Here is an 18,769-nt window from a genome sequence, read left to right on the forward strand (position 1 = left end):
TCAAACCCCTATCTTAAGGAGAGCAACAAACAACCCTTTTACAATTAAGGTGGCTGAAAAGTTAGACGAGGTCAGTGCAAGTAAATGTAGGAATATAACCCAGGCCTGTAATATGGCAGATCAAATTTTCATCCACTTTGTCACACAGCCTGTCAGAAGAAATGGTCCAGATTATATGCTTGTCTAATCTACACTAACAATGTGGATCTTTGTCCCTCTCTAGTATCTAGAGCACATATACAGGTTTTAAGTCTGTCAGTACCTCCATGCTACTGTGTGTTGCTCTTTAATTCAAGTGGTAGAAGCTTATACTTTTAAATATAGAGATTGCAGGTTGAACCCCAGATGACCCAAACATGGGCATTGTTATACTTGGGTCTGCTCTATTTCCAGTGTTTGTGTTTTGGTTAATGGGAGTTCTCTTTAAGTACAGTATGGGGTACATATTCTAGGTAAGAAGACTAAGAGCAATGGGTGCACATAGTGGAAGATCCTGACTTTTTTGAGTGAAAAAAAAAATCAGAATGTGATTTAATGAACATATCATTCCAGAAAACTAGCTTCACTCCTGAAGGTATAAAAGTGTGTAGCACTTATTAGGGGACTGAATGCTTCAGGATATTGCGAATGCCATTCAGAGCCTTTTGTCTGTAGGCCACCAGTATGAATCCACCCCAGTAAATATTAATAGTTGCTCCCATTTAATGGATGTTTGATATCCCTTATATGCATTGAATTTGGTAGATCTCAGTTCCAGCACTCACCTGACAAACTCACTACAACACTTTGCACTAAGTGGTAGATTTAGCAGAGTGGCCAAGAGCTTCATGGGTGTGACAGGGTGGCCCTCCCCTTTAAGGCCTGAGGCCATCCTACCCCTTCAATTAACTCTGCCCTGCAACACCTGGGAAGGGTGGGAGACTTAAAAGCAAGAAAAGTCCAGCTATAGGAAGGTAAGAGGGGAGGAATGTGGGTTGGTTCCTCTGACTTGAGCCCTCTGTAGGGGCTGGCTGAGGAAGAGACCCAGGGGAGAGCAGGGAGTCTCTCCACTAGAAGATCTGACGGATAACATATATGGCAGTTTGGTCTCTTGGCAAGATCCTGGAAGGAGCCTGAGTGAGCCTAGGAGCAGAGGTCAGTGAGAAGGCCAGAGTTTTCCTAGGATTTTTGTGGACACCTGGAGCTAAGGGGGCAAGGACAGGGGCAGAGGAAGTTTCACAAACCCTGATGAGAAGCAGAAGTAATGAGAAGTGAGGAGGAAGAAGAAATGGGGTGTGCCCTGATGCAGGGAAAGAAGAAGTATTTACAGACTTGAGTGCAAGGCCCAGAAACCTTAATACCCTGGAAGGGGTGGGACTAGCTGGAGGGCTAAATCACCAAAGCAGTCTGGAAGGCATTGGTGCCTGGGAAGAGTTGTGGAAGATCAAGGGGAAACTTAAGACTAAGTTGCTTCAGTGCTTTGCTATACGCATGTCTACACTGCCCTCTAGTTCGGACTACGGGGGTGTGAATAGCCAGGCTCAGCAAAGTGCGGCTCTATAAAACTCCCCTCTACTCTAGTCCTCTGCATTAGTGAAAACTAGGGACCTCTAAGTTTGTGCTGGCAGCATCTACATGGGGGAGTTACAGTGCAGCACTTTGCTGAGCCCTGCTATTCACATCCCCATAGTCCAAACTGCTTGGCAATGTTGGGACACCATTAAAGCAACTAAATATCAAGGCCCTAAAATTGAGATGCAACACAGGAAAATTTCTAATGAAGTTTTTTTTTCCCTAATGATTCACAACAAAACTGGGCTTTGAATAAAAAGGGCCTTTTGAAAACCGATGTTTAAAGAAGATGAGATGTTGACAGAAAAGGGTCATAATGGTTTGAATAATTTGCCCCCTCCAAATAGATGAAGGGGTGCAGAGTATGATAATATACATATAACTAACAAAGCTTTTAATTTTACCATTTAGCACACCTTTGTTTTTATATTTCAATGCTGTAAATCGGTGTATGTTAATAATTTGTAATTATCAACGGTAATGAGTACAGATGAGGTACCACTCAGGCCAAGGTCTGGCTGACATAAGTGAGATTTTTCCAATTCTTCTTTTACATTGAATTGTTGATATGCTTAAAAGGATGTTATTGCTGACAGAACAAAGGTAATGGAAGTTTTGAGGTAAAAACACAAACCTGTAACAACAAGAACCTTTTTTTACTGGCAAAAGTGAGGAACCGGGTGAGGAAAACATGACACAAACTGGATAAAGAAGCAAAAATGCAGAAGTGGGATAAATTGAAACTTGCCCTTGTATAAATAGGGGTTACATAAAAGCCAAAAGCTTGATGTGCTAAAAGCTGACTGGGAGAAAGTTAAGGAATATGGAAATGCGAAAAAATCCAAGTGAAAAAGGCCCAAATTAGAGAACACCGGAACAGAAACTGAAGGAACAGGTCTGAAGGATCAGAACAAGGGATCAGAGGAAACTACAACCATCAAGAAATGTAGGAGAACTTTCCAGTGCCCCAGAATGTAGTAACTTGGGTCCTCTGCCTGTTCCATCTTGTCAGTGGTTATTGTCTGGCATAAATATTTATAAATGTAAATGTTCAGATACTATAAGTGACAATTATCAGGGGGTAGCCGTGTTAGTCTGTATCCACAAAAACAACAAGAAGTCCGGTGGCACCTTAAAGACTAACAGATTTATTTGGGCATAAGCTTCTGTGGGTAAAAAACCCACTTATTCAGATGCATGGAGTGAAAATTACAGATGCAGGCATTGTTATACTGACACATGAAGAGAAGGGAGTTACTTCACAAGTGGAGAACCAGTGTTGACAGGGCCAATACAATCAGGGTGGATGTAGTTCACTCCCAATAATAGATGAGGAGGTGTCAATTCCAGGAGAGGCAAAGTTGCTTTTGTAGTGAGCCAGCCATTCCCAGTTCCTATTCAAGCCCAAATTAATGGTGTTAAATTTGCAAATGAATTTTAGTTATGCAGTTTCTCTTTGAATTGTTTCTGAAGTTTTTTTGTTCAAGTATGGCTATTTTTAAATCTGTTATAGAATGTCCAGGAAGATTGAAGTGTTCTCCTACTGGCTTTTGTATGTTACCATTCCTGATGTCCAATTTGTGTCCATTTATTCTTTTACGTAGAAACTGTCCGGTTTGGCCAATGTACATGGCAGAGGGGCATTGCTGGCAAATGATGGCATATATCACATTAGTAGATGTGCAGGTGAATGTGGCCCTGATGGTGTGGCTGATGTGGTTGGGTCCTCTGATGGTGTCGCTTGAGTAGATATGGGGACAGAGTAGGCAACGAGGTTTGTTGCAGGGATAGGTTCCTGGGTTAATGTTTCTGTGTTGTGGTGTGTAGTTACTGGTGAGTATTTGCTTCAGGTTGGGGGGCTGTCTGTAAGTGAGGACTGGCCTGCCTCACAAGCAGGGCCAGCTCTAGGCACCAGCAAAACAAGCTGGTGCTTGGGGCGGCACATTTTTAGGGGCGGCATGGCCGGCGCCAGAATGCCGCCCCTAAAAATGTGCCCCGGCCGCCCTAGCTCACCTCCGCTGCTGCCGCCCGCGCACCACGGCGCGCGAAACAGCTGATTTCCGCGCCGCTGCTCCCCCTCCCTCCCAGGCTTCAGAGCCTGGAAGGGAGGGGGAGATCCTGAGCGGCCGCGGCGCGCGAAACAGCTGATTCCCGCGCAGCTGCTCGCCCTCCCTCCCAGGCTCTCAAACCTGGGAGGGAGGGGGAGACTCTGAGTGGCCGCGGCGCACGCGCCGCTTCTCCCCCCTCCCTCCTAGGCTTGAGAGCCTGGGGGGAGGAGGCAGGGCTGGGGATTTGGGCAAGGGGCAGAGCTGAGGCGGGACCGGGGGTGGGGTAAGAAAAAAACGGGGGGGGGGGGCGGCCAAAATTGTTTCTGCTTGGGGCGGCAAAAATCCTAGAGCCGGCCCTGCTCACAAGGTCTGTGAGAGTGAGGGATCATTTTCCAGGAGAGGTTGTAGATCAGGGGTCGGCAACGTTTGGCATGCGGCTCGCCAGGGTAAGCACCCTGGCGGGCCGGGCCAGTTTATTTACCTGCTGACGCAGCAGGTTCGGCTGATCGCGGCCCCCACTGGCCGCAGTTTGCCATCCTGGGCCAATGGGGGCGGCGGGAAGCCGCGGCCAGCACATCCCTCACCCACGCCGCTTCTTGGCGCCCCATTGGCCCGGGATGGCAAACCGCGGCGAGTGGGGGCCGCAATCGGCTGAACCTGCCGCGTCAGCAGGTAAATAAACTGGCCCGGCCCGCTAGGGTGCTTACCCTGGCGAGCCGCGTGCCAAACATTGCCGACCCCTCTTGTAGATCATTGATGTGCTGGAGAGGTTTTAGCTGGGGGCTGTATGTGATGGCCAGTGGTATTCTGTTATTTTCCTTGTTGGGCCTGTCCTATAGTAGGCGACTTCCGGGTACCCGTCTTGCTCTGTCAGTCTGTTTCCTCACTTCCCCAGGTGGGTATTGTAGTTTTAAGAATGCTTGCTAAAGATCTTGTAGGTGTTTGTCTCTGTCCGAAGGATTGGAGCAAATTCGGTTGTATCTTAGGGCTTGGCTGTAGATAATGGATCGTGTGATGTGTCCTGGATGGAAGCTGGAGGCATGTAAGTAAGTATAGTGGTCAGTAGGTTTCCAGTATAGGGTGGTGTTTATGTGACCATCACTTATTTGCACTGTAGTGTCCAGGAAGTGGATCTCTTGTGTGGACTGGTCTAGGCTGAGGTTAATGGTGGAGTGGAAATTGTTGAAATCCAGGTGGAATTTTTCAAGGGCCTCCTTCCTGTGGGTCCATATGATGAAGATGTCATCAGTGTAGCACAAGTAGAGGAGGAGCACTAGGAGACGAGAGCTGAGGAAGCGTTGTTCTAAGTCAGCCATAAAAATGTTGGCATACTTTGGGGCCATGCGGGTACCCATAGCAGTGCTGCTGACTTGAAAGTATAAGTTGTCCCAAAATCTGACAATAATTTTGTCCGAGACAAGGTGGATGAGGTAATATCTTTTACTGGATCAACCTCTACTTGTGTGAGAGAGAGAAGCTTTTGAGCTTACACAGAGTTCTTCTTCAGGTCTGGGAAACTAACTCAGAGTGTCACTGCTAAATAGAAGGTGGAACAGATTGTTTAACGTAAGTAGTTAACACATATTTCAAGGGACCATTCAAGGTGAAGTGGTCCATTAACACCCTTCTGGTCACAGGGAGCAAAGGAAGGGAGAGAAGGAAAAACAGCTGGGTGGGGGAGGGGAAGATGCTAGTGGGTTATATATTTTTGTAATAAGCCATAAATCCATGTTCATTCCATGATTTTTAGTGTTTAGCAAAGTTATGAATTTATGCTCCCAGGCTTATCTTTTGAAAGTCTTGTGCAGGTTTCCTTTGAGGATGAGGACTGATAGGTCAGATATGGAGTGATGACTTCGTGAAAAGTGTTCACCCATAGATGATGTGGTGTTTGTCTTTCATCATTTTCCTGTGTGAGCTCATTCAAGAGCATAGTGACTGTCTGGTTTTACCCAAATAGCTGCTATTGGGGCATTTAGTGCACTTGATGAGGTACACCACATGTTGTGATAGTTATCTGTAGGGCCCATGGATCTTGAAAAGTGTGTTGTGGGAGATGGTCATCAATAGTTCTGTCTGAAATTCTGTAAATAAAGGTGAAAATTGTTTAAGCCTAAATTAGGTGGACTTGTGACTCATTTCCCATCCCACCCCCAAGAGTGCCCTAAATTGTGAGAAAGTGCTGCAGGGTGGTGAGTTTTGTAAAATGGGTTATGGAGAATGTAGTACCTCTGTTATACCCGGGGGATGTTTTGCCTCGGTCAGGATTGAGCTTGAGGCATGATGATAGGAGAAGAGTCTGGGGGGAGCACCCGCACCCCTCTGCCGCACAAACCCTGGGCTCTCACCCCCCCACCCGCACCCCCCTGCCGTCCCAGCCCTGGGCTCCCCCCTATCCCCCTACCATTGCCCCCCACACACACCTCCTGCCGCCCCAGCCCTGGGCTCTCCCCCCCCCGACCTGCACCCTCCTTCCACCGCAGCCCTGGGTCACTGGTAACTCGCTCCCCGGGCAGGTCATTCAGCAGGAATTTTAGATGTGCACAGAACACAGACAGGATTGGTTCCCATATGGTTACAGAACTGCAGTAAAGTGGAACAATTTTCAGCTTGTGTGATTGGAGGATATCTGGATGCATATTATAAGACTGTCCTCCATAAATGAGGAAAAGTTGAGGTGCCTTTATTATTCTTTTGTTCCACTCTTTCTTTCTATGGGGAATTTGCCAATGCGATATCACTGTCTTCCTTTTAAACAAACAAACAAACAAAAAAGGCAATGGCTGTTGAAAATAGCAATTCCAGTCCTAATAACCACTGGGAAGCATTTCTTGCTCAATTTTATCCTACTTTTTCTACAGCAAGTTACAGTGGATCAGTATATTTGATTTGGGAGAAATGAAGTAACTGAGCTTGAGCACTCCTGAATTTTGAGGTGTTCAAATCTGGAAGGCAGGTGCTGTGGGGGGGGGGGGGGGCTGTGGCTCCACAGGGGAGCACGGCAGCATGTATGCAGCAGCGTGTCTGGCACTGCGCGAAGCCAGACACGCTGGTCTGAGTGGCACGGTAAAGGGGCTGGGGGGTTGGAGAAGGGGTAGGGGGTTCCGGGGGGGCAGTCAAGGGACAGGGAGCAGGGGGGGTTGGATGGGGCAGGGAGAAGGGGGGGTGAATGGGGCAGGGGTTCGGGGGGGGCACTCAGGGGACAGGCAGCAGTTGGATAGGCATGGGAGTCCCAGGGGTTTGTCAGGGGACAGGTAGGGGGTGGGGTCCTAGGGGGGAACTTGGGGGGGGTGTCTCAGGAGGGGGCAGTTGGGGACAAGGAGAAGGGAGGGTTAGATAGGGGGTGGGGTCCTGGGGGGCAGTTGGGGCAGGGGTCCCGGGAGGGGGTGATCAGGGGACAGGGAGCAGGGGGGTTGGATGGGTTGGGGTTTCTGTGGGGGGCAGTCGGAGAGAGTGGATGGTGGCAGGGTGGGGCTACCCTCCCTCCCCGTGGAGTGTCCTATTTTTTGAATATTAAAATATGGTATCCCTACCCTTCCCAATGCAGCTCTCCATTCAAAGCAGGCTGTAGAATGAGGTCTCAGCTTCCTCACTCCCTCCCCCTCTTTCCTGTTGGTAGTGGCCAAGGGAATGCTGGGAAATGTAGTTCTTTCCCTGCTCCAGGGCTGGCTCTATAGGCAGGGAGCTAACCAAGGAACTACAGCTCCCAGGGCCCCCTGTTGGTTCTCAGCTCCCATGCTGGATCCCTGCCGCCCCTGCAAATGGGCTGCCCCAAGCACGAGCTTGCTTTGCTGGTGCCTAGAGCCGCCCCTGCTTCTAGCCACAGCATCACACTAGGAGTTCATGTTCAGATGACTACTTAGCATGACCCTCCCAAATCTTTTTCAGAGTCACTGTTTCACAGTGCACAAAATGCCACACGTGGAGCTGCACAGAATTTGGCAGCTAGGTTAAAATCTGCTGTAATTTTCATTTTTTGAGAGAGGTCATTATCTTAGAATCCTTGTCAAAATCTACTCTTCAATGTGCACATCTCAATTGTTCCAAAATCAATCACCAGGTCACATGAAGACCTTACGGAAGGACCTATGGTTTCATCTTCTCTGTATGTTCTTTGGCAGAAAAGGACAACCGTACCACCAATTCCAAGTGTAAAATCATGATTCAGATCTCCGAAACCATGAGATTCCTAAAAATATAATAAATTGTATGTTCTTTTATTTGTTTTTGAGCCTTTAGGATTCATGTTTTCAAGCTTTTCTCTGCAACCATGAAGGAGAGAAATTTACCTTTTTGCCTCACATTTTAAATAATCACATGGCTCTAGGAACTGGGGCTTTAAGAAAAACACCCTGTCTTGTGAGAAATTCCCATTGGTAACACTGGGGCATCTTTGTGTGTAACATTATGATTTATGGCAGGAAGTGTTTATCAAACTTTAGAATACTATCACAATTGTCTTTTCCTGGGAGTGTGGGAGGAACCCACAAAAGCAGGGTTGCCATCTGGGCCAATCTGTGGGCACATCTAGGTAGAACTTATCTGTTGCATTGGATGTAGGCATCTTTCCTTTGTCCCTATTGCTCTTCCATTGGAGCTGCTATGAGAAGTCAATTTTGTCAACATGGCATGTAGGATGGTAGGACACTGAACCAATTCACTTAGGCCTGGTCTACACTAACCCCCAAATTCGAACTAAGGTACGCAACTTCAGCTACGTGAATAACGTAGCTGAAGTCGACATACCTTAGTTCGAACTTACCGCGGTTCAGACGCGGTCCACACGCGGCAGGCAGGCTCCCCGTCGACTCCGCGGTACTCCTCTCGCCGACCTGGAGTACCGCAGTCGACGGCGAGCGCTTCCGGGATCGATTTATCGCGTCCAGACCAGACGCGATAAATCGAACCCGGAAGTTCGATTGCCAGCTGTCGAACTACCGCGGTAGTGTAGACCTGGCCTTAGTCTTCTATTGACTTTCACCCTTCACACAGTACTTTGTTACTGCAATCAAAAGATATAAAACTACCCAAGCATGCTGAAGATTTTGTACTATTAGGGAAAATATAAACAGACTCCCTATTAATATCACCACTTACCTTGTAATATTTGCTATATAAAAGCTAATAACAATATATTGTGTTGAATAAATTCTTAGGCCAAAGACCATTTCTGTTTTTGTTCTGGAGTATAGTTATTATTAAATTAACAAGGAGTACTCACAATGGATTAATAGTGTTATACTGATATATGCTCCCCCTCTCTCTTAACTCTGGTCTTCTGAATCTTTATGATTATTAGGAAGAATTACTACCTTCTCTCATCATACATTTACATTGTATTTATCTGAAAAGCTCACAGTATTCCTTTTATTGAAGCTGGAATGTAGGTTAACAACATATCCAGAGCCCTCCTTGTGAACCGCAAAGCCTTCTGACAAGGAATATCAATGCAAACTACCTTATAATGTAATGCAAATGTAGTTCTGTGTGTGGGTTCTTTCTTTAGGACTCTCCTTGCACTCTATTCACATTGTCATCAGAACACTTAGCTAGGCACCTATGTCATTAAAATTACAATTGCACTGAACCTTTTTAATTGCCACAGAAATATACCAAATATAGATATGTAAAATCCAGACTTTTCACATTCCTGCAGATTACAACTGGGATATTCAAAGTTTTTACTAATATGAGACCACCTTCAAACTGAGGACTGAAATCCAATGGTAAAATTTCTATTAACTTCAATGGAAGTTGGGTTAGCCCATTAAATAATTGGTATTTCAACACCATGATATTCTGCTGAGGTTTCATTTTTTTAAAAAAGGAATATCACATACTGTATTGTCAAGCAGACAAGCAAAAAATATCTTTAATAGTACCTAGATTTCAGTTCAAAGCAACAGAAAAATTCAATTCAAATACACTTTAAAAAAGATTGGTAAAATAAATGTTATTATGGAACTTCTTCACAAAAAAGCCCTGGAAAATAAATATTTCACAGTTTGCCACAGGCTTCTGTAGGATGGAAGCCACACATTATTTTAATAACATTGGAAACTTTACTAAGAAATGTAAAGTAAAGGTAAATGCAACTTCATAAATACATAAGATACCAGGGAAGTTGTCAGTCAATACAAACTACTTGCAAAATCAGGCAGGTTGTGCAATGAGTAGATACAAAATGGTGGTGCTTTTGCTTCAAATTCTCAACTAGAGGAGTGGCAGATTTTGTCTTAGAACATTCTTCCCATTGTATATTTCTTGTGTGGGATCACATAAATTTTGAGGGAATCACATAATTTCTTGGATTATGTTCTGCATCTTTATTCTCCTACTGCTGTTTTACCTTAAACTTCCTGTTTAAATAATGTCCCTGAATCCAGAAAGTACTTTGTGGACTGCTGGGAAATATAGTCAAGTTCATTCCCAGGGTGTCACAGTTTGTTCGTACTATTCTTAGTTCTAGAGGGAATTTGAAAGAACTCTACAGGAGCAAAGTAGAGCTCAAAGTTTGGAGAGAGGCCCTCATGTTAAATTCTGCTTTTAAGATTTGTTTGGCCTGAACAAATCTATGGTGATCACTTTCATTTTACAGAAACAAAAGGTTAACTGTTTGAAAAGTCTGCAACACATTTCTAGAAAAGCAGCTAACAATGTTTAGCTAGTGGAAAAAAATTATACATGCCTATCACAGTATATGATCCTTTACATTATTATTATTGCCTGAAAATATATTTTCAATCTGATCTAGTGCTTTTTAATAACTCCTGCACAGATACAAGTCATGGAACATTAGCTAATAATAATGTCATTCATTAAAGTACAGAATGGCTGGTCATTTGTGCTGTGAAATTTCTTGACAATATTGTGGCTTTGATTAGCTTCTAATTTCTGTGCAACTCCCCTGCTCTCACTACTAAGAACTGGAGTAGCAAGAAGCAGGAGTTTTGAATATGGCTAAGCAACACCTGTGTTGTTTTGTTGTTGTTGTTTTCTAAAGGAGGATTTTCTAAGTGCATAGAATAGGATAATTTCATAATCCCATCACAAAGTAGCCTCTGTTGCTCTGTCAAAAGAATCAGAACTTTTCAACCAGCAAATTCTTTCTCCTTATTTCTTCATGCTGTGTCGAAAGGTACATCCAAACAGCACATAAAATAAGGGAGTAATTTTACCTCTGATTTCTCTCGATATGTAGAAGCCATTTAAACTTCACCCTCAAGGTTTGTATTCACAGGAGAAACCTCTGATTAAAATATAGCCTTGTAGTGTGCAGCTGAGTTCTTTATTCTCTGTGCGATAAATGAATGATGGCAATAAATGTATAGAAAGCCCTACTTTAGAAAAATCATAATGAATGATTCTAACACCAGGGGAGTCATTAGCTGTTGATCCAATAGCAGGTTATGACTTTAAGTCTTTATTCCAATTATAAAAGTACATTTTAAAAAAAATTCAAAGGTAGCAAAATGGCCTCCTATATTGTGTAAAATGGAGCACTTCAGAGCAAAAAGTTTTGTAATAGCAGAGGATCAAAGTGCCAAGAATTAACACAAGTTGCATATAATGAACAGTCAGAACATGAGGTGGTTGATGGGACTGATCAGTTCATAAAACAAAATAAAATCATGAAGCTAGTTTTGGGGGAGGGAAGGAAATTAATGCTGCTGAGGGACTGTGGTTTGTGTCATAAACCAGTTGAATCTCCCTTATGGTTTAATATGCAAATATTGCTTATTTCTCTGTATATTAAAGTGCACTTATTTTCATCTTTGGCCTCCTCACCTGAAATCTACTCACTTATCCATTGCCACAAGGGACTATGTCTATCACCAAAATATTTCTTGATTTCCCCCACATGTGAGTCAGGTAAAAGCAGAGACTGAAAATTACACTGGGATGAGGCCCTGATTTTCAAAGTTCAATCCTGGATCATGTGCAGTGTTAAACTTCACTTTCCCATAACCTGCCATGGCTAAGGACACATATTTTACAATGCAGGATGATGGGGATTCAAGGTTGCCCAGCAATCTAGCTTTCAATCTTTCACTTCCAGTCCTGGCAAGTTGTAAAGTACCCTTAAACTTTGTAAACTGGCTAATACCCAAGTGCTTGTCAAAGGGAAATTTCTAGACTTATTTTGGAGCTAGTAGGGAGTCCTATGCCACAGAGCAGGAAGATTTGTGACCCAGGTATTATAGTATAAAAGGATCAGGTAGGACTCCTTTCTACAGTGAGTTCTCTCTCGTTCAGTTTCTCCACATGCAGAGGAACCAAGCATTTCTTCTCTGCCAGCCTCAGACTCTAAGCTCCTTGTTTTCAAATCCTGACCCCTTGTACCATGCCTCACCCCTTCCAAAACTTAATCAAGGAAGCCACAAGAGTCAAGTGACTCATTTTATCATTAGCCACTGGGGGACAAAAACCTCCTGATATTGAAACCATAAAAATTACACCATACATATACCATAGCGCATGCATGCAGATACACAGGAGCTATATTTAGCTGGTGAGCTACAGGGAGAGTTTCTATATGGGTGAACATCAGGAAAGCAATCAGCAGGCAGAGAAACCAGGTGGTGGAGCATTATTTTAAAATGATTAGAGCTGTGTGTTGGGTAACAAGGTTAAATGAAAGTGGAAGAGTTAGGAGAACTCATACCTTAACATAATCCTCAGCTTGATGCACTGATAAAAAATACATGCATGGAGTGTGCTTAGAGAAAATGTGTCAATGGTATGTACAGTGCATTGTCTTTTGGTCTGACTTTTTGTCCTTTTGGACAAAAGTCTCTTCCCAAGTCTTTCATTATCTGATTTAAATCCTAAATGTTTGAGTCGGAGACTCTTTGGCTTTACTTAGAGTTCCTCAGAGGGAAGCATCTATTCTTAGGCAATTTGCAAGCCCTCCTAGGGTAAGACGAGTTGTTTATCTGGGTTTTACTTTTGAAATGGGTGATGATAATGAGGTGTAATTGAGAATTGCTTTGGGCTCATTAATATGCATGTTGTCATCCACTTGTTTCCCTGTTTCCTTTAAAGTCACCTTCTTGAGCTCTTGGAATATGACTTGTAGATTATCATAGCACTTTTTCTTTCTTGAAAAAATAACAGGAGTACTTGTGGCACCTTAGAGACTAACAAATTTATTAGAGCATAAGCTTTCGTGCATCCGAAGAAGTGGGTTGTAGCCCACGAAAGCTTATGCTCTAATAAATTTGTTAGTCTCTAAGGTGCCACAAGTACTCCTGTTATTTTTGCGGATACAGACTAACACGGCTGCTACTCTGAAACCTTTCTTTCTTGAGTAATATTGCTGGGGGGGGGTGTTATTTTTGTTTTGTGTGTTTTGTTGTCAGAATTGTGGGTTTTTTAATGATTATGATTTGTTTTTGTTCTCTTACAGAGTTTCTGGTTTATTTTTCCTAACTGATTTTCCATTAATGTGGGTTTTGAATTTTCTAGTTGCCCTCAATGCACTGCTACTTAGAAGTATTTTAATGTACAAATAGGAAAACAAAAAGTCCTCCCTTGCATTTTAAACCGTTTTCTTCAATTAGACATTCACTAATATCTTAACTATGTTAATGGCTTGATTTTTTCCCCCAGAGGTTCTTGGCACTTCAGTAGCAGCTTGGGGTGCACAGCACCTCTGAAAACCAGACTTTACATATTCAATCTTTATTTTGTCTTCCCATAAAACATCACAATTAAATACCTTGTTGTTGCATAGCAGGTCCCTGCTAGCTATTAAGATAGTTGCTGCTGTATTTGAACTTCCTATTTTTTTTCCAATAAATCTTTATGGCCAATAGGTTAGATCTTTTGCCAAATACTTTTCCCCTTTCCAGTGCAGCCACCCTTAAAAATGATGTCTTGGCCAAGGAGAGCTAAACCTACAGGTAAACTCCACGTCCAGTACGTACCTCTGAGCACCAACTGAGAGAGGATGCTTACACAAGATGAGCTTCTTATCCCCCAAGGGTTCAGCATGTGGAATTGAACTCAAAATCCAAACATGGGTCCCAGTGTGACAATATTTCCTTTTTCATTTTCTCCCTTCTAAACAATCTGTTTTAGTGTTAAATCTCCTCCTCCTGCACAGAACTCAATAAATCAGATTTTTCTGCAGCAGATCCAGTCTTGTGGTCAGTGAGCAGTACTAGTGCATAGACCAGTGGTTCCCAAACTGGGGTTCCTGAACCCCTGGGGGTTTGCGAAATGTTACAGGGGGTTCTCAGGGGAAAAAAATCTCTAATGGCAGTCAGAGCTGTCCCTAGGGATCCTGGGCAGCATGGGGCCAGCAGCCCAGAGCCCCTGGACTTCCAAGAGCTAAGCAGGTCAAAGCAAGCATAGCTATCACACTGAGGAGATTTAAACTTCAAGACTCCTTATAAGAAATGGCAAGAGAGGTGGATATTTTTTGCTCTTTTTAAAATTAAATAGGCAGCTAGTATTGTTTTTAAAATTATTATGAACCATTTTAAGCTTTGCTGTAACGTGCATTGTTTGCCTGGACTGCTCAAGACCTGATGCTTATGTAGGAGAAACTCTTTGTTTTGAGTTGGCTTCTTAAATGCTTTCATGCTGTTTCACAGCTGATACTCCTTGATGAAACATAGGAGCCTTGTCTTAGAACAGGCTTATTCAAAGTGATACAAGCTACGAAAGTGAAATCTTGGAAGAGTGTTGCCGTTTTCATAATGTAATAAAAATACTGTAATGATAACTAATAATTAATAACAAATAGTGTGCAATAAACGTCATAAAAACAAATTTTATATTTCCAAGATCACTGCTTTTATAATTTATACTCAGGTAAAGGAGAAAATCCCTAGAAATATTCATTTTTAAGAGGGGGTTCAGGAGACTTGACATTTTAGTGAAAGGGGTTCACAGGTTGTTAAAGTTTGGGAACCACTGGCATAGACCAACCTTCTGTGACTGTTCTTCCAACTTATGCAGCCCCTCTGCACCAAGGAAACTGGATCCACATAGATTCTGAATCCCACAGTCTCTTCTCCTGGCATGCTCCAGCTCACTCCTCTTTGCTTTCCAACCTATGTGGGGTAGCATGTCATTCCACAATGGGTAGGGAGAGGAAGGATGGCCTTGTGCTTAAGGCACTGGACTATGATTTGGGAGATTGGGGTTCAGTACCTGGTTATTCAACAGATTCCCTGTGTAACCATGTGACAGATTTTTTTAAGTGTTCAATTTTGCTATAGGCAGCTAAATGGACTGACCGGATTTTCAAAAGTGCTCAGCACTCAGGAGCTTCTATTGTCAGAGTCCCAATAGTTTTGGACCCTGCATAGTTTTGGGTCCAAGGGGCTGAGGGGAGTTGGATGGCCTCTTGCCTAGGCCCCATCTTTCCTCCAATCCTCCTATTGCAATACCTGCTAAGCTGCTTCAGTGACCGCTTGTGCCAGCGTGACTTTCTTTCTGGCCCCCGGAGCTGGCTCATCCCTGACATTTCTTTCTTTCCCCCTCCCCAGTCCACATGGCTGCCTTAAACAATTTGTCAGGGGGGGAAATGTGCAAGGATATTAAGTCTAAACGGTTTAAGGCAGTGTTGAAAAAAGTAGGAGCCCAGTCCTGCAAGCTTTTGACTTCAGTATGTCTAATCACATGAGTAAAGATTGCAGGATCAGACCATTAAGAATACAAACAAGTTTCTTTCATGGGCATTCATAGTTATATGAATTTATCTAAGGGTGAGCAGAAAATCAACAAAATAATAGGTGCAAATAATATGAAATTTCTCAATTTGGTTGGTCAAATATCTTTCAAATGTATCTGTTCATTTTAGACAGGGTATTTAAACAGATATTTTAATATAACACATTTGTGTGTCATATTGCTTGTTGTTGACTAGGCCAGATTTTCAAAAGAATTCAAGTTATTGTGTGCTGCATTCTGTCCTGTACAGAGGCAACTAAATGAGAGCTGCACTCTTCTGAAAATCTGGTTGCAATTTTCAACTCTGAGCACTTCTGAAAATCTGTCTCAAAAGGTACCTTTATCTGTGGGTGCGCCTTACTGATTCATTAAGGCTTAATTAAGTATTCATAGCTTGATTCATAATTCTCAATCATATTTTTTAAACTTCAGGCTTGATACTTGGAGCCATATACTGGATACTGTCCATAACATTCACTCTCCCGAAACTATCAGTAACTTCTATTATGATACTGGTGGAAAGAACTGCATACTTGATTCTTCTATTTTATTTGCATCAACTTCTAGCTCTTAACATTTTCCTTTCATTGATTTTAAAGTAATTTTTAATCAGTCTCCTTTCTTTTGCTTTTTACTGTCATATACAATCAAATGAAAGAAGCAGGGTTTTTATTTCCATATAGTTTAGCATGACTTAAATCCATGTGATGTCTCTTGTTTAATTTAGAGTTTGTGAGAGACTGAGCAGTGGCCTAAGATCTTGAGAAGGTACACTAGCAAATAAGTCATTTGTGGACTGACTCAGACCCAGTTAGGGTCCAGGGGAAGGTCTATTGAAGTCAGTGAGAGGTTTTTCACTGACTTCAATGGACATTGGGTCAAATTCTTGCATGAGATTCTCACATCCACTCCAGCCCCTTTTTTACTCTGGATAAAGAGGTTGGAATAGCAGAAAGGGGCTCTTAATGCCCTGTAACCAATTATAAAAGATATTAGGTATATTTAGGATATAACAGCGAAATACAAGTATTAATGTTGTAACACAGGGCCTTCAGGCATGTAAGATATTTAGCTTAGCCAAACAAGGCCACATCTCGAAAGATAGACTGACATGAGCAGCTAACCAATGAGTGACCCTATGTCACCAGATGAAATAGTTACAGTAGTAGACAATGTACCAGTTAAAGCTGGTTAGAGTATTTTGGGGATTATTGCAGACGTAGGGTGTCAGCAATGGGCTAACCACAAGTTGTTATGGTGATTGAGTGACATATTTGTGAATGAGTATAAGAGGCTAACTTGTTAGTTACCATGAAAAATGGGGCACACCAAATTTGGTGGGGTGTGGAAGTATAGATAACGAAAGGGGATTGAAACCTTCATAAATGTGTCTGAACCCCAATGGGTTTCAGAATAAACACTATAATAGCTTGTGTGCCCTGGGAGACACTAGGATGACAGCCACTGGTAGTGGTGGCAATGAGGAGGACAATAATGACTCACACTTTGAGTTTCACAGAAAGAGTTGTGAGTGATGCTAATCATAGGACTAACCACTTTGTATTATCTATCTGCTGTGGTATTTCCATGTTTGTGGGATTGCTTATCTGCTTTGTGGATTTGTTAATAAAGGGATGTGTGATAAATTGCAGATGTTTCTTGTGTGGTTCTCAGGTCTCTCATTCTAATAACATCAGTGGCAATCTTCCTGATGTGGTAGCCATTCAGGAGACCAAACACTTATTGACAACTGTGGTCTTAAAAAATTAATCAGTACACCAAGTAGGCTACAGGCACATATCGGGCTGGGGGAGAATTCCCTTGGTGCAACAACTGAGGAAGATAGATATAAATTTTGAGAACCCACTGACACATTGTAGTGTAGGGGATAGGACAGGGTTGGAGCTGCCGATGGGAGGGGAACATTGGGGACAAGACTACAGCACAGAGCATTGTGAAAATTCTGGGCAAGGTTGTTGCCCATAGGGCAACTTGAGGAGTCTGCTATAACTTGAAAATTCCCTCAGGGCTGGAGCTGCTCTGGGCTCTGGACCAGAGCAGAATTGGGAAAGCACAAGCATAATTTAAAGCCGACATAGTCCCTCACTCCTTTGGCTGTAAATTCTGTGCCTCTAACAGTCATATCTCAGAATTCACCTCTTCCTTATGACTGAGAGGATCATGATAAAGTTTATTATGAAATCTGTCCCTTTGTGATTATACGTTTCCTCTCACCGTTTGGTTTCTTAATTGCAGTCTGTCTATCGATTTAGTTCCTTTGTATGAAATTACCAGACCTCATAACTAGACTGGGCAGAATTTGATTTATATATACAGTAACTCCTCACTTAAAGTATCAGAGGGGTAGCCGTGTTAGTCTGAATCTGTAAAAAGCAACAGAGGGTCCTGTGGCACCTTTAAGACTTAGTCTTAAAGGTGCCACAGGACCCTCTGTTGCTCCTCACTTAAAGTCATCCCAGTTAATGTTGTTTCCTTGTTACGTAGTTGATCAATTAGGGAACATGCTCATTTAAAGTTGTGCAATGCTCCCTGATAATGTTGTTTGGCAGCCGCCTGCTTTCTCCACTGCTTGCAGGAAGAGCAGCCTATTGGAGCTAGGTGGTGGGGGCTTGGAACCAGAGTGGACTGGCAGCCCCCCTATCAGCTCCCCGCTCCCCTAAATTCCCTGTGTGGCAGCCACCCAGCAGCAATTGCCAGGCAGTTCAGCTGTCCCTCCCCCCATTGCCATGTGTTGCTCCTGCCCTCTGCCTTGGAGCTGCTCCCAGTAGCCTCCTGCTTACTGTGCAGGGGAGGTGGAGAGCGGGGCTAATGTCAGAGTGTCCCCCTCCCCCGTGCTCCTGCACCTTATCTCCACAGAACAAGGGGGGGACACGACAGGACTCAGGACGGAGGGAGCTTGCTGGCAGCAGCTGCTGTCTCAATTTGCTGATCTACTTAAAAAAGTGGTGTACTTAGCGGGAGGTCAGCGTACTTAAAGGGGCAATGCTTGTCTCTCTCTCTCACACACAGGGTGTGTGTCTCTGTCTCTGTCTGCCATGCTGTCTCCCCTACCTCCATTCGTGCTGCCTTGTAGAGTGTGAGGCTACATCAACAACAATGTGTTAACCCTTGAGGGCTCAGCTGAGTGCTAGTTCATCATTTAGCAGTAAGGCATTCCCTGGGAAATATCCCACCCTCTGACTTCACCACCTTCACAATCATCATTGCTGTGTACAGTATTAAATTGTTTGTTTAAAACTTATACTGTGCATGTGTGTGTGTGTGTGTATATAGATATAAAATATAGTCTTTTGTCTGGCGAAAAAAATTTCCCTGGAACCTAACCCCCCCATTTACATTAATTTTTATGGGGAAAGTGGATTCTCTTAATATCATTTTGCTTAAAGTAGCATTTCTCAGGAACATAACTACAGCGTTAAGCAAGGAGTTACTGTATATGTATTTTCAAAGGCTAATACTGCTGT

The sequence above is a fragment of the Emys orbicularis genome, chromosome 8 (assembly GCF_028017835.1).
Source record: "Emys orbicularis isolate rEmyOrb1 chromosome 8, rEmyOrb1.hap1, whole genome shotgun sequence".
NCBI lineage: Eukaryota > Metazoa > Chordata > Testudines > Emydidae > Emys > Emys orbicularis.